A 16485-nucleotide genomic window follows, 5' to 3' on the forward strand; every position below is an offset into this window, starting at 1 on the left:
TATGTCTGATCGTTCGATAAGAGATCTTACATCAATTGGCTCAATCTTTGGATTTCGACTTGGAAATTTTTGAAACATTTTGGACATTTGTGATCTATTCTTCTCAATGTTTTTCACTTTTTGTTCCAATATCTCCTCTTCTTGAGCTAGTTTCTCCTCTAGTTTTTGTATTTGGAGACTTGTTTCATCATAAAGAGTTTGATCGATATTGCCTTGTTGTTAGGTTGGATATAATTGTGATTGCTTTGGATTAAAATTAGATTGCATTGTTAGTTGATACGTCAAACTTTGTTGCATCATTGGTGCTTGAAACCTTGTTTCAATAGACATGTCACTATGCAATGTTTTTGGGATTTTTGATTTTAAAAGGATGATGTATGATATGCAACTAAATGCAAACTAAATAGACGAAAATGCAATCTATGGCAAGAATGCAACCTATGTTTTTGTTGTTTTTCAAGATTTTGACAAACTCATGAATGCAATTCTAAAAGAGACCCTTAGGAAATTGAAATGATGTCTACACCTCAATGGACAAAAGGACCAAGTGACAAAAGGACAAATTGAATGCTTGGATACTAAGCTAGGTTTGACCAAAATGACAATGATGACAAAAAGACAAAAGTTTGATAAGGTCTAGACTTCCTAACAATGGCTTAGGGTTTATTCAAAGATTTGGATTACTTAAGTATGACAAAACCTAGTTTTGACACTATATGCAAAGGGACAATTACTATGCAAATGACTCTAATATGATATGATAATGACCTAAGCTTGATGAAGAGACCTAGGGTATGCAAATGCAAATGTATGACAATGTCAATCTAAGTTTGAATTATGAAATGGTATTACTCTAATGCAAGAGGACACATGCAAATGGATGACTTTTATTGATATGCGAAAGGAGTATGACTTAGGTGAAAACCGAACCTTGGTACTTGATAATGACTTTGCAAAATGCAAACCTAAGATGCACCTAAATCTAAGTGACATGAATGTTGAGACAAGATTTTGAAAAATGTTTGACAACCATGTTTGAAAGTGTTTTGAACTTTGTTGGATGAAATGTTCTTGTGTTTAACCTTGTTTTGAATCAATTTGCCTTGTTTTTGAAATGAGATGCAATTCAACTTTTGACAAGCAAAGAAGACAAGATACTTCAACTTAGACTCAAGACAATCATGCTCATTCACACATTTCTTATGGTAGGCAAGGACATTAGGTACTTGAGAGGTAGACTCATTATGGGATTCAAGGAGAATACATAGATGCTTGACCCCACGGGCTCCCCTCCACGGCACTCACTTCTCAGGGCAGCCAAGCATCAATCCCCATGGAAATCTCCCCATGGTGAACTTAGTATCTCTTCCAAGTATCTGAACTTGTCCTTCTCAAGCAACTAGAAGGATTTTTGCCTCTAAAAACAAGGTGTTTAGTAAGGATTTCTGTTAAGCGTTACTCCTTGATGTCACACAAGTGTGATTGAGACATTAAGCCCATCAAGATACCAAACAAATGTAGTCACGCAAGCACGATTTAGACCATGAGGTCCTACGTAGATGTTGATATGAGAAAGAGTTCAAGGGTCATCACTTCCCAAGTAACTGCAATTCCCACGTAACCCTTCCTTCAAAGCTTTCGCCCATCAAGTATTTGTTTATAGTGAGTTAGAATGCCAAGGTATTCTAGCCGTACTCACTTTGGGTCGTTCCCTTCTCATGATTATCACTTGCTTGCAAAAGCAAATGGTCGGGAAGGCAAGCCCTCTAAAGGTGACACACAATAAAAAACATGAGCATGGTATTGAAGATCTGGATTTCTGATCACCCTAAGATGGATGAGAGCATACTCTCCTACTCCAATGTCATACTCAACAATCAAAGCAAACATACATTCATTCCATCCTATTTAGAAATCACTAGGTGCCTAATATATTAATTGCAAACACAAAGTTTAGTTGTATGTCCAAGGCAACCTGCAAAACCCAAGTCAGAAGTTTGATATGTTTAGTCTTCAACTATCGAACCTACATAAAACGTGTTAGTAGTTTCATTCATTGTCTTTTCCATGCGTATGCCAAGGTGCTGCATAGACAATCAGTACCAAAAACCAAAAAGCAGAAAACAAAATGCAAAACAAACAATTTTCAAGTAAAACACTGCTTTTTTTACCTCTATTTCTGAACTTTACACAGACACAGAATTCATAACACAGGCGCAGAATGCATGACACAGGCGCAGAATGTCTTTAACATAGGCGCAGGTTGCTTGACACAGGCGCAGGTTGTCTCACACAGGTGCAGAAGTCCCTAGAAAGCCCTGCATTACCCTGTTTTTGGGTTTTTGGCCTGCAAATCAACTCAAAAGGCACTCAAGACATGATTAGAGGGTTAGTTCACGTCGGGTTCACCAATTAATGTAGCTAGGAAATCGGAAATCATCACAAGCAAATCAAAATACTAATCTAGCTCAATCACGAAAGCTCAAATGCAATGATCAATCCTAAACACATCCAAAAGAGACATGAAAGCAAAACATTCAAGATTAAAAACACTAAGCAAACCAAATGCATATCTGAATATCTCCTTCATGCGGCTCCATTGTCCTTCTTTCTTCTTCAAATAACTTTGTTGTGGATCTCACCTACAAGTGCATGATCATGATATGAAAGCAAGTAGACGAGATGATTGCTCAAGAATACTCGAAGCGTGATTGACAAAGTGGTTATTAGATAATGTGATTATTAGATTGAGATTAAAGAAATTCATCCAATTTATAGACAAATTGGAGAGATGATCAAATTAGCATGAAGAGATTCAAATGGAAATTGCAAATCAAGAATGTAAATTATGACAAATTTATGACAAATTTGCACTTTCTATGCAAAATTGATTGATTGATAATTTATGACAAGATTATGACAAATTTCTATGTCAAAATTGATTGATTGTCAATTATGACAAATTATGACAAATTGAAATGTCATTCCCATGAAATTAGGAGGAAAATAGGAGGAAATTGAATTAGAAATTAGGAAAAATTAGAAAAATAGAAAATAGGAATTAGGAAATTAGAAAATGAGGAAATAGGAAATTAGTGAATGAATTAATAATTTTTCATTTATTAATTAATTCATAAAGAGGGAATTTAGAAATTGAGGAATTAGGAAATTAGGAATGATGTGAAATTAGGTAAATTAATTAATAATTTGTCACTTATTAATTAATTCACAAAAAGAAGAATAATTAGCCAATTAAATAAACATTTAATTGTGACTCGAAGACCTAGGATAAATAAATAATTTATTTAACCTAGAGAGAGAAATGACAAACATGATTAAATGAATAAATCATAAAACCCTAGAAGATGAATTAGAAATGCAAGGATGACAATTAGGTCTTGACAAAGGATAAACGATATCGATTCGATTTAATCATGATTCTGACTGATAAAGGACCAATGCTGACAAACGATTTGATTGATAAATGCGCCAATTGACGAGGAACAATGACTAATTGATCCAAATTGACACAATTGAGAAAGACGACGATTGATGACAAATTGATCGCAAAAATGACAAAATTGACAAGAAGACAAGGATAGATGACAAAGTAGATTGCAAAACGACTAGATTGATGACAAATCGATCAAAAGACAAGAATCGATGACAAATCGATCGCATGATGACAAGATTGAAAAATGACAACGATCGATGACAAATCGATCGCAAGATGACAAGATCGATAAGAGGACAGATGAATACGCACATTTGATGCGACAAGATAAGACCGACCAAATTCATGACAAATATTGTTGTCGACAAGACCAAATTCGAGAGCGAGACAGATGAAGAATGCAGAAGAAGGACTCGATGCTCGCAAATGATAAAGACCAAGTGCGTGACATAGGAGAAAATGTTAATGCAACGCAAAAACCTAAAATAAGGCAATGCGCAAATGTTAAAGTATTATTCCGCAAGCGTTGAGCATTTTTAGGTGTCTACAGCTTCTTATTTGCGCAATACAATATAGGACTTATCTTGTCCATCTGCTGGGCTCTATACTTTGTTATTCAAACAGGTCTTCAAGCTTTTGTGCTTGGTAATCACTATGTAGCATCCCTGTGCATACACTTGCCCGGATACATTGTTTATCAACAATTCCTTATTTATAAACAATTTGTTGACCGCTTAATCTCCTTGATCACATTTCCCATGATCAATCATAGCCATTAGATCTTCAAACTTTGACCAGGTTCAATGTATCCTTTGATCTGAAAACATTTTACCCCACCTTGGAACTTGCATACATTTATTGGAACTTGTGCTAGGGTATTGAGGTTCAATCTGAGCTGTAGATCTTCCTGCCGATTTTCCTTTGCCATAGATTCTTTAACAAACTTCATGCATGGCATACCAATCATTCAATCATAGCCAGCTCATCAGCTTCCTTCATTAAATAATGCTTTTATTCATTCAATGCATTCTATTACTGCTCGGTTGCAACTCGGTAAATACTAAACTTCACTCAGTAGACATTTTGCCTTCATTAACCGATAGCGATAACCTTAGGGTTTATCGACTAGGTTCATTGCTCGGTAACATAGTATAGTATTAACCTTACAATCAATAACATATTTAGGATATCAAAACAATCTAAACATCATGATCTTATCATTGTCTAACTCGGTAATAGTTGCCCATTGAATAACCTATTCCTCCCCTTATTCATCACATTCTTTCTGTGTCTTTTACCGACATCTTTATATTCATCAAATCATACTTTTTAAGATATGGCAACATCATACCGAATTAGAAAATTAATTTCTTGACATCAATGACAAAATAATAATATTAAGATAGTAAACATCCTTAGTCAGTTATATCCATAATCATCAACAACCTTCTCAATATCCTTATTGAAATGCCAACAATCTTTCCTTGTCTGTTATAATGCCAACAATCTCCCCCTTTGGCATTGATGGCAAAACCAATTGATTTGACCTAATTGATTCGGATTGCTGTGAGATTCTGAAATGCTGAAATGCTCTCCTCCTGTCATCAGTCTTCTCCCCCATACATTAGTATTCACTAATTTTCTCTAGTCTTCTCCCCCTTTGACAACAATGCCAAAAAGTAAAGAACTAAAACATAATTTATTCCTGTATGAAGTGATTTCCTGTTGTTATGTCAACTTAGTCACGGTCAGAGCATTTTGTCTTCAATTCCTGTTTCCTGTATTGTTTCCTACACACCTTTAGAAAACATCCTAAAGTGTGTAAATCAACATCAAATCCTAAAAGATATTTTGTAGAGTCATCAAATTGATGCGTTCACCAAACTCGGTCAGTGAATGAAAGATAGGGGTAGGACCCGTAACTTACTTCTAAGATACTCAAAAGTGTCCCTTGGCAGTGGCTTGGTGAAGATATCTGCTATTTGTTCCTTCATGCTAACATACTCCAACACCACTTTATTCTCTTGAACTTCTTCTCTAAGATAATGATATTTGATAGAGATGTGCTTTGTCTTAGAGTGCATAACAAGATTCTTTGAAATGTTAATGGCACTAGTATTGTCACAGAATATAGTTATTGGCTCGACAACTTTAACATTTATACCATCCAATAGTTGTTCGATCCATGCTATGTTGGTACAATTCAATGCTACAGCAATGTATTCAGCTTATGTTGTTGACTGTGAAACACATCCTTGTTTCTTGCTAGGCCAACTCACTATTCTTTCTCCTAAAAAGAAAGCTCCTCCACTTGTGCTTTTCCTGTCATCAATGTTGCCTGCCCAATCAGCATCAGTATAAACTTTTAAATCAAAATCATTTCCTTTCTGATATACTAAGCCATAATCCTCAGTGCCTTTCAAGTATCTGAAAATTCTCTTGATTGTTGTCATGTGTGTTTCCTTAGGATCTGCAAAGAATCTTGCAACTATACCTACTGCATGTGCTATATTTGGCCTACTGTGAACAACATATTGTAGCTTTCCAATCATGGATCGGTAAAGTGTCTCATCAACAGATGCAGATTCATCATTCTTTAATAGTTTACAATTGGTAGTCATAGGAGTACTTACTGGTTTTGAATCCTCCATTCCAAATTTCTTCAAGATTTCCTTTATGTACTTGGATTGAGTAATGAAAATCTCATTTTTCATTTGCAGTATCTGTAAACCTATAAAATACTTTATCTCACCGATTAATGACATCTCAAATTCTTTGCTCATTTCATTTCCAAAGTTCTTGCATAAAGAGTCATTTCCACAAAAGATAATATCATCAACAAATATGGCTGAGATCAGTATTCCATTTTCATCATTCTTCATGTACATGTTGTTGTTTTCACTTGTCCTTATAAAAGCAATCTTGATTAAATAAGAGTGTAATCTTTCATACCATGCTCTAGGTGCTTGTTTCAGACCACATAAGGCTTTGTTCAATTTACATACCTGATCTTTATTCTTGTCTTCAGTAAATCCTTCAAGTTGTTCAATAAAAACTTCTTCTTCTAATATACCATTCAGAAATGCAGATTTGACATCCATTTGATATACCTTGAAATTATTGTAAGCAGCATATGCCAACAATGTTCTTACTCCTTCAAGTCTAGCCATAGGTGCAAAAGTCTCACCATAATCAATTCCTTCTTCCTGGGCATAACCTTTGCAAACTAGTCTTGCTTTATTTCGAATGACCTCACCTTTTTCATTCAGCTTATTTCTGAAAATCCACTTTGTATTGATTACATTTTTGTCCTTCGATCTTGGGACCAGTGTCCATGTGTGATTCTTCTTGATTTGATCAATCTCTTGTGTCATAGCATTTATCCAATCTTCAGTGTTAAATGCCTCTTTCACTATTCTCGGTTCAAATTCAGATATCAGACATGTGTTCTGTCTCAGTTTGTTCCTTGTCATCAATGGATCATCCTTATCTCCTATAATTTGACTTGATGCATGATGTCTTCTAACATACTTGGCTAATACAAGCTCGGTAGGCTCTGTATGATCTTCTTCATCACTCGGTAACTGGATATTCTCTTCATTTCCTTCTGCAGTTTTCTCGGTAGGACTTGTCGGTTGAACATAGACAAATTCATCATAATCTTCTGGTTCTTTGGAATTTCCTTCATCATTTCTTTCTGCAAATTCATCAATTTTCATATTTGCACTTTCTACTATTTTGTTAGATGATTTGATCAGACATTTAAATGCTTTACTTCTAGAAGAGTAACCAAGAAATGTTCCTTCTTCACTTTTTTGATCAAACTTGTCATTTCTATCATCCTTGTGTACATAGCATCTACTTCCAAAGATTTTGAAATAACTTACATTAGGTTTCTTATCATACCAGATTTCATATGGTGTCTTCAAAGTTCCTTTCTTCAGTTGTACTCGGTTCAGGGTGTAAACTGTTGTGCTAATTGCTTCTCTCCAAAATGTTTGTGGTACTTTCTTTTCAATCATCAGGGTTCTGGCACAATCCACAATAGATCTGGTCCTTCTCTTAGCAATTCCATTTTGTTGTGGAGTTCTCGGTGCAGAGACTCATCTTTTTATACCATGATCATTGCAGAATAAGGTGAACTCATTAGATGTGAACTCTCCTCCTCTGTTTGATCTAAGACATTTCAATTGTCTTAGTGTTTCATTTTCAACTGTTGCCTTGTACCATTTAAACATTTGAAAAGCTTCTGATTTTTCTTTTAAAAACATAACTGACATCATCCTTGAATAGTCATCCATAGATAATATGAAATATTTATCACCATAATAACTTTGAACTTTCATAGGACCACAAAGATCAGTGTGCACAAGATCTAAAATTCCCTTTAAAGTGTAGGACTTACTTGTAAAGCTTGATCTTGTCATTTTACCCATCTGGCATCCTCGACAAATAGCATTCTCAGGCTTTTCCAAACTCGGTAGACCTCTTACTCGGTGCTTCTTGCTTATTTTGATCAGATTATCAAAATTTACATGACAAACCCTTTTATGCCATAACCAAGTATCATCTATCTTTGCATACAGATACTTGTTCCAAGTTGAGTCAAGGTGAAATTTGTTACCTTTTGTTTGTGTCCCAGTAGTAGCTAACTTTCCATGCTTGTCATGAATTTTGACAATTCCTTTCTGAAATTCTATTCGGTAACCTGTGTTGTTTAGCTGTGCTACGCTTAATAAATTGTATTTCAATCCTTCAACCCAATAAACATCATTGCATCTTGCATTGTCAAGAAGTGTTATAGATCCTTTACCTTTTACCGGACATGGTGCATCATTACCAAATCTTACATAGCCTCCATCACAGTCTTCTAACATAACAAACTTGTGTTTATCACCTGTCATGTGATGTGAGCATCCACTATCTATGATCCAAGAATCATTAGTATTTATGTGAGATATTAGGGCTTTTTCTTCATACCTTTCTTCATCTGATCCATCTTTGATAGCCTCATAAACTACTTCCTCTATATCAGTTTCATCTGATTTATCATCATTGGATTCCTCATCAGCTATTAAGCATGACTTTCTATCTCTTCTTCTGAAGTCTCGGTGTCCTCTGTAATGATTATCTTTCTGTTTGTCATCTCGATAATCTCTCTTGTTAGTAGATTCTTTGTCAGGATAGTTAGAAGCTATATGTCCTATCTTATCACAATTGAAACATTTCAAAGGTAGTTTTCCTTTATACTTACCTTTGCCTCTTGGTAACCTTCTGGCTAATAGTGCTTCAAACTCTTCTTGCTTTTTGATTTCCTCATACAGTTTGTGTCCTTCTTCCATGTTCTTGCAAAATCTTTCACTTGCTCCACTATAATCCTCTTTAGTGTACTTACTCATTCTATCATTGTAATCATCAGATTCACCAATATGAAAAGAACTAAATGCAGATTCAACTTTATTTACCAATGATCCACTATTATCAAAGTTACTTAACTCAAATGCATGTAGCTTACCAATAGTAGCATCTAAAGAAACTGGCATATTGGGTACAGACCTTAATTCATTGATTGCAGAGACTCGGATTGCATAAGCTGGTAGAAGAGTTCTTAATAACTTACTTGTTATATCCTTTTCTTCAATAGTTTCGTCTGCTCCTTTGATTTGATTGACAATCTCCTTTAGTCTTGTATTGTACTGGGTTATGTTCTCACCTTCATTCATCCTCATAGATTCAAGTTGTCCTCTTAGACTATCCACTTTTGCTCTTTGAACATGTTCATCTCCACCATACACAGATATAAGCTTGTCCCACATTGCCTTTGCATCATTGCAGCCTTCTAGATCATTAAACTCTAAATAGGTCAATGCAGATGTTATTCCAATCATTGCTTGAATATGTTCTTGCTTTGCTTTTATCTCTTCCATTGTCAATGGATAGGTGCTCAGTGTAATGAAATCATTCTCTAGATAATATACAACATATTCTCCAACTCTTGATAGGTGCAGCTTCATCCTTTTCTGCCATGTAGAGAAACTAGACTTGTTCAGCTTCGGTGCATCCCTCTTATACATCTTTAGATCTTTGCCTCAAGTACCTTTAAACTTTTCTTCCGGAGTCCAAAGCTCTGATACCAATTGATAGTTTTGATACTTAATGTTAAGTACATATGCCAAGCTAATAAGATGAGACGGTGGAAGTGAATCATACAAACTTAATCTTCCATAAAAACAACAGATTCAACCTCGGTAACATATACTTCGGTAATATAACCAAAACTGCTAAACATGCAAACTCAAAAGAATATAAACATCATAACACTCATAACACCAGATTTAACGTGGAAACCCAAATAGGGAAAAACCACTGTGGGATTTCGGACCCACTAAGAAATACACTCTTCTAGAGTATGCTCGGTTAAAAGCAAATCCTGTTAAAGATTACAAACACATTGCTAGATATGACCTGGTTAAGGGATTTCCCTCAGATCTGTTAGGATCTTCACCTTGTTAGAAGTGACCTTGTTAAAGGATTTCAAACACTCAATCAGAATGTCACCTTGCTAGAGGGTTTTACAAATAAGACTGTTAAGTCCACTCAGTTAAGAGATTTTCTATCACTTCACAAAATAACAGTAATAAAAATCTATCTGCAACTTCACATCTAAAATGCTAAAGTGGATTCTTATTTGCTCAATACAATATACGACTTATCTTGTCCATCTATTGGGCTCTATACTCTGTTATTCAAACAACTATGTAGCATCCATGTGTATACACTTGCCCGCATACATTGTTTATCAACAGTTCCTTATTTATAAACAATTTGTTGACCGCTTAATCTCCTTGATCACATTTCCCATGATCAATCATAGCCATCAGAGCTTCAAACTTTGACCAGGTTCAATGTATCCTTCGATCTGAAAATGTTTTACCCCGCCTTGGAACTTGCATACATTTCTTGGAACTTGTGCTAGGGTATTGCGGTTCAATCTGAGCTGTAGATCTTCCTGCCAATTTTCCTTTGCCATAGATTCTTTAACAAACTTCATGCACGACATACCAATCATTCAATCATAGCCAGCTCATCAGCTTCCTTCATTAAATAATGCTTTTATTCATTCAATGCATTCTGTTACTGTTCGGTTGCAACTTAGTAAATACTAAACTTCACTCGGTAGACATTCTGCCTTCATTAACCAATAGCGATAACCTTAGGGTTTGCCGACTAGGTTCATTGCTCGGTAACATAGTATAGTATTAACCTTACAATCAATAACATATGTAGGATATCAAAACAATCTAAACATCATGATCTCATCATTGTCTAACTCGGTAATAGTTGCCCATTGAATAACCTATTCCTCCCATTATTCATCACATTCTTTTTGTGTCTTTTACCGACATCTTTATATTCATCAAATCATACTTTTTAAGATATGGCAACATCATACTGAATTAGAAAATCAATTTCTTGACATCAATGACAAAATAATAATATTAAGACAATAAACATCCTTAATCAGTTATATTCATAATCATCAACAACCTTCTCAATATCTTTATTGAAATGCCAACAATCTTTCCTTGTTTGTTATAATGCCAACATATGTATATGTATATGTATATCTATGTGTGTGTGTGTACATGTGTGTGTGATGCAGAGAGTCTTTGAGCTTTGTTTGTTATACCTTATTGAGTGACTTGACCTACTCAACCCTTCAACTACTCAAGTCCTTCCTATGGCACTTGGCAAGGGTTATGCTAATGGGACCTCCAAGCTCTAAACCTTCTTGACTTTCTTCCTAGGTATAGCCAATGGTTTTTGGTCAATCAACTCCTCCACTTGAGGTTGCCACCTCAATTACTCACACACTCCTCTCCTGGGCTCCAACCACTCCTACAAGGATCTTAACACAAAATCTCTTCGTATGATTTCCCAATGCATCAACAAGGTGTCTTCAATGTGTTTTTGAGGTTTAAGACTCACCAAACCCATCGCCTTGGCTTCTTAACCCTTCTAGGTCTCTACTAGCACCTAAATAGGCCTAATTGCATTAGCCTTCCCTACTCAGTTTTAGGGGTTTAATTTGCAAAAATCCCAAACAATCCTAGAAATAAATCATGGATTTGAGTACCCTTTTGGAAGTTACAGATAATATTGGAAAAGTGCATCTGGTTTATCCATACAAGTGGGGTTTCCAATGTTGCACTATTTTGAAGGGTTTTAGGCCTAGCCGGTGACTTGGCAAGATGGGTCTAAAACTCTTCACCAGTCAAATCTCCTGCTCAAAAAAATTTGGGAACCTTCAATGTAACTTAGAGGGCTTTGCATTCATAAGCCACTTGGACCTACACCAATCTCCATGTGCTCACAAATCGCCTTTTCTTGTTGTCCTAACTCACCTACTCCTAGCGGTGAGCCTAGGGCTTCATTGCTTCTCCTCCTCCTGGACCTAAAAAATCACACACCCTATTCCTAAGCTATGTACATACCCTAACCTATCATTCTTAGTTATTTCAATGGGTGCCATCAAAGAATGCCTAGGTTAGAGTCATTTCTTGCTCTTAAACCCTACTTGCAAGGGTTTTGCTCCTACTTGCAAAGAATGAAAGAAATCTCTACAACTTGGAACAATCAAACCTGAAATTCAACCTTAATGAAAAAAAATACAATGAGTTTACACCATCTACTCCATTCTGGACTATACAAACAAGGAAAAACAAGACAAAAACTATCAAAAACTGGTGGAAACAAGGTTGCTCCACAAACCAAAAGCTTTCTCTTGCATTTCCTATCCTCTACCCATACAATGAAGTGAAATTTGGCTTATATCCACTTGTTTCAGTCAGTTCAACCAACTTCCTAATGCCTATAACCAAAAATGCAACTTTTGCAAAAAATTGCAAAATGTTGCTCTGAAACTTTTGACAACTTTTGCTGCAGTATGCAATTTTGCATTCTAATGCATTCTAAGGCTCTTAAAGGTCCTAAAACACCCTAGAAGACCTAAACACAACTCAATTAACTACTAATACACGAGTACATTCATCTGGAGTATTTTGCCTATGAACTACCTAAGCATCTCACTCCTTAGGCTAACAACATCCTGAGCACAATTGACTCAAACCAAAATTTGGACAACTCAACCATGGCTCTACTAAGTCCTCAATGGTTGGTCCATTATTACATCACAAATTAACATACAAACTTAAAAGAAATCAAAGCTTTCATTCTTGGAGTGCTAGGTGCCCTACACCATACTCCCCTGGGTCAAAGAACTCAAGTCCCTTGAGTTATAAGGTTTGAAATATCCACTCCATGGTGAAGTATATCTGCTTCTAACATCCACATGGCATCTAAATCAGGTAACTCTTTCCACTTGACAAGATAGTTCTTGTAGACTCCTTTCCTTGTCTTTTTTACCATCTTGGTGTCCAAGATACTATCTAACTCAACCGATTGACTAGGTGGCAAATCCTTTACCCAATCTTCATGAACTGGTGATGGCATGTCTATCTAATTTATTGGTGTCTCTCCCTTATATGGATATAGATCACATACATTAAAAATAGGAGATATCCCCAAGGTAGGAGGAAGTTCAACCTCATAGGCACTCTACCCATACTTGTGCACCACCTTGAGAGGTCCAATTTTCTTCATCATGAGCTTGATAGACTGCCCTTTTGGAAGCCTCTTCTTCCTAAGGTATTCCAACACTAAGTCTCCTACTTGAAAGTGTACCTTCCTCCTTGTTTTATCAGCTCAAACCTTATACTGCTCAAAATTTTGTTGTAAGGATTACCTTACCTTATCATGCACATCTTTAATACCTTCTGCAAAGTTCTCCCCTTGTGCACTCTTGGGTGCCTTTGAACTGAGATCTTTGAACTCTAATATTCCCCTAGGATGGAATCCATACACTATCTCAAAAGGACTTTTACCTATGATACGGTTCATTGAGTCATTATATGCATATTCTGCCTGTCCAAGTACTAGATCCCAAGTCTGCCCATGTTGTTTGGTAAGACATCTTAACAAGTTACCCAATGAACGGTTGACTACCTCTGTCTGGCCATCTGATTGAGAATGATAGGAAGATGAGAAAGATAACTTGGTGCCCAATTTCCTCCAAAGTGTCCTCCAAAAGCGGCTCAAAAACTTCACATCTCTATCACTAACAATGTTGATTGGAAGACCATGAATTCTGACTATCTCCTTGAAGAAGAGGCCTGCAATATAGGTGGCATCATTGGTACTCTTGCAAGGTATGAAATGTGTCATTTTGCTGAACCTATCTACTACCACATACACACTATCAAATCCTCTTGGTGTCCTAGGTAAGCCTAACACAAAATCCATGCTCAAACATTCCCAAGGCCTCTGAGGTATGACCAAGGGTTGATATAAACTTGCATTACTTGAGGTTCCTTTTTCTCTTTGGCAGATGGTACATTGCTCTAAAAATCTTCTCACTTCTGATTGCAACTTGGGCCAATAATAAAACCTACTAACCTGCTCCAAAGTCTTATCAATGCCAAAATGACCTCCTAGACCTCCTTGATGCTTCTCTTGAATAATGTTTTACCTCATAGAACATTGAGGTGTGCAAAGAAGATGACCTTTGAACAAAAAACCCTCTTGTATCATGTATTCTGAATAAGAGACATGTGAGGTGTTAGAAAAATCAGAACAAACATTATATATCTTTGCAAAATCCTTATCATCCTTGTAGAGGCCTTTTAACTCACTCAAACCCACACTTTGCAATTGAATCTCATGCATGGTCATGATTCTCCTACTTAGTGCATCAGCAACTTTTTTGGTTGTCCCTTTCTTGTGTTTGATAGTGAATGTATAAGATTGTAGGTACTCAACCCAGTTTAGGTGTCTTTGGTTCAACTTCTCTTGCCCATTGAGAAAACTAAGGGCCTGGTTGTCAGTGAAGACTACAAATTCTTTGGGCAGCAGGTAGTGATGCCATTTTTTCAATGCTTGAACCATTCCATACAACTCCAAGTCATATGTGGAGTACCTTTTCTTAGCTTCATTTAACTTTTCTGAGAATAAATCTATAGGATGTCCCTCTTGGCTTAAAACTGCCCCTATTGCCCTTTGGCTTGCATCACATTCTATTGTAAACAATTGATTGAAATCAGGCAATCTAAGGGTTGGAAACTCTGCTATCTTGGTTTTCAACCTTTCAAACCCCTTATTGGCTTCCTCTGTCCACTTAAAGTGACATTTAATCCCTCCTTTAATGGTATTGAGAATAGGAGCACAAACATGGCTAAAGTTTCTCACAAATTTCCTATAAAAAGATGTCATTCCATGAAAGCTTCTAACTTCACTTATGCCCCTAGGGATAGGCCAATTAAGTATCTCTTCTACCTTACTTGGATCCATTTTTAAACATCCATGAGAAATAACAAAACCAAGGTATACAAGATCTATTTTCAAAAAATCACATTTTTCAAGGTTAATCTTGAGTTGAGCCTCCTTCAACTTCTTCAAAACCATCTCCAAATGCTTGAGGTTTTCCTCCTTGAACCTGATGTAGATCAAAATGTCATCAAGATATACAATTACAAATCTACCAATAAACTCAACTAAGACTTCATTCATGAGCCTTTGGAAGGTACTAGGTGCATTGGTGAGGCCAAATGGCATCACCAACCACACATATAGGCCTGCATTGGTTCTAAAGGTTGTCTTCCATTCATCTCCAGGTCTGATTCTGATCTGATGGTAACCAGACTTTAAGTCCACCTTTGTGAAGTAGCTTGCACCTCCTAGATTGTCTAATAGGTCTTCAATCCTTGGCATGGGAAACCGGTACCTTATAGTAATCTTGTTGATTGCTCTGGAGTTCGTGCACATTCTCAATTTGCCTCCCTTTTTAGGCACTAACATAGTAGGAACAACACATTGACTCTAACTCTTCTTGATAAACCCTTTGTCTAAGAGTTCTTGCACTTGTTTGGCAATCTCTTCATTTTGACTAGGTGTCATTTTGTAGGCAACTTTGTTTGGTAGATTGGCCCCTGGTATTAAGTCTATTTGATGATTTACATCTCTCATTGGAGGAAAAGAATCAGGTATGTCGTCCCCTATCACTTATGCATATTGTTTGAGTAGACCTTGCACCTCTTGAGGCACTTCACTCATTGGATCTACCTTAGCTTCTTCTCTAAGTTTCAACACTATAGCATGGCCTTGATGTCCTTCTTGTTTCAACACTTCAAGAAACTCTTTTCCTCTCATCAACATCACACTAGAGCCTATTTTCTTTTCTTCCTTTGGTTCAGGTAGTGGATCCATTTGATACTTCTCCCCATTCTTGGTGATAAGATAGTTGTTCTTCTCCCCATCATGAGTAGATCTCACATTATATTGCCATGGACGACCCAACAATAAATGACAAGCATCCATAGGCAATATGTCACATAATAATTTGTCCTTGTACTCACCAATTTCAAAATCCACCCATGCTTGTTCATCAACCAATACATGTTGACCCCGGTTGAGCCATGATACCTTATAGGGAGTGAGATGAGGCAATCTTTTCAGTTTGAGTTTGTCCACCATTTCAACTGAGACAATATTCTCAGTGGAACCTGAATCTACAATCACTTTACAAATCTTCCCATGTGACCTACAAGTGGTTCTAAACAAGCTTTTCCTTTGTGGTGGCTCTTGAGATTGGGGTATCTTGAGCATTGTTCTCCTCATCATCAAGTTTTCTCCATCTGTCACTGGCCTTGCCTTGTTGATTGAAGAAATTACACTCTGAGTGTCCTCCTCTTCCAACAATTGAGTTCTTCTTTCCCCCATGTATGAGCTTGTGGAGCTTGAGGCTTTCCCCGGGCACTTACTCATGGTTTGCCCAACTTGATTGCAATGATAACACCGGTGAAGACTGTATTTCCTCTTCCCGAGTTTCCAAACCTGCCCCTAAAATTGCTCCTTCCTCTATAGGATCCTCTAAATTCTCCTCTCTGAGAGTCTCCACTGCCTTTTTGGCCTTGTTG

This window comes from Cryptomeria japonica, chromosome 10 (assembly GCF_030272615.1).
Source record: "Cryptomeria japonica chromosome 10, Sugi_1.0, whole genome shotgun sequence".
NCBI lineage: Eukaryota > Viridiplantae > Streptophyta > Pinopsida > Cupressales > Cupressaceae > Cryptomeria > Cryptomeria japonica.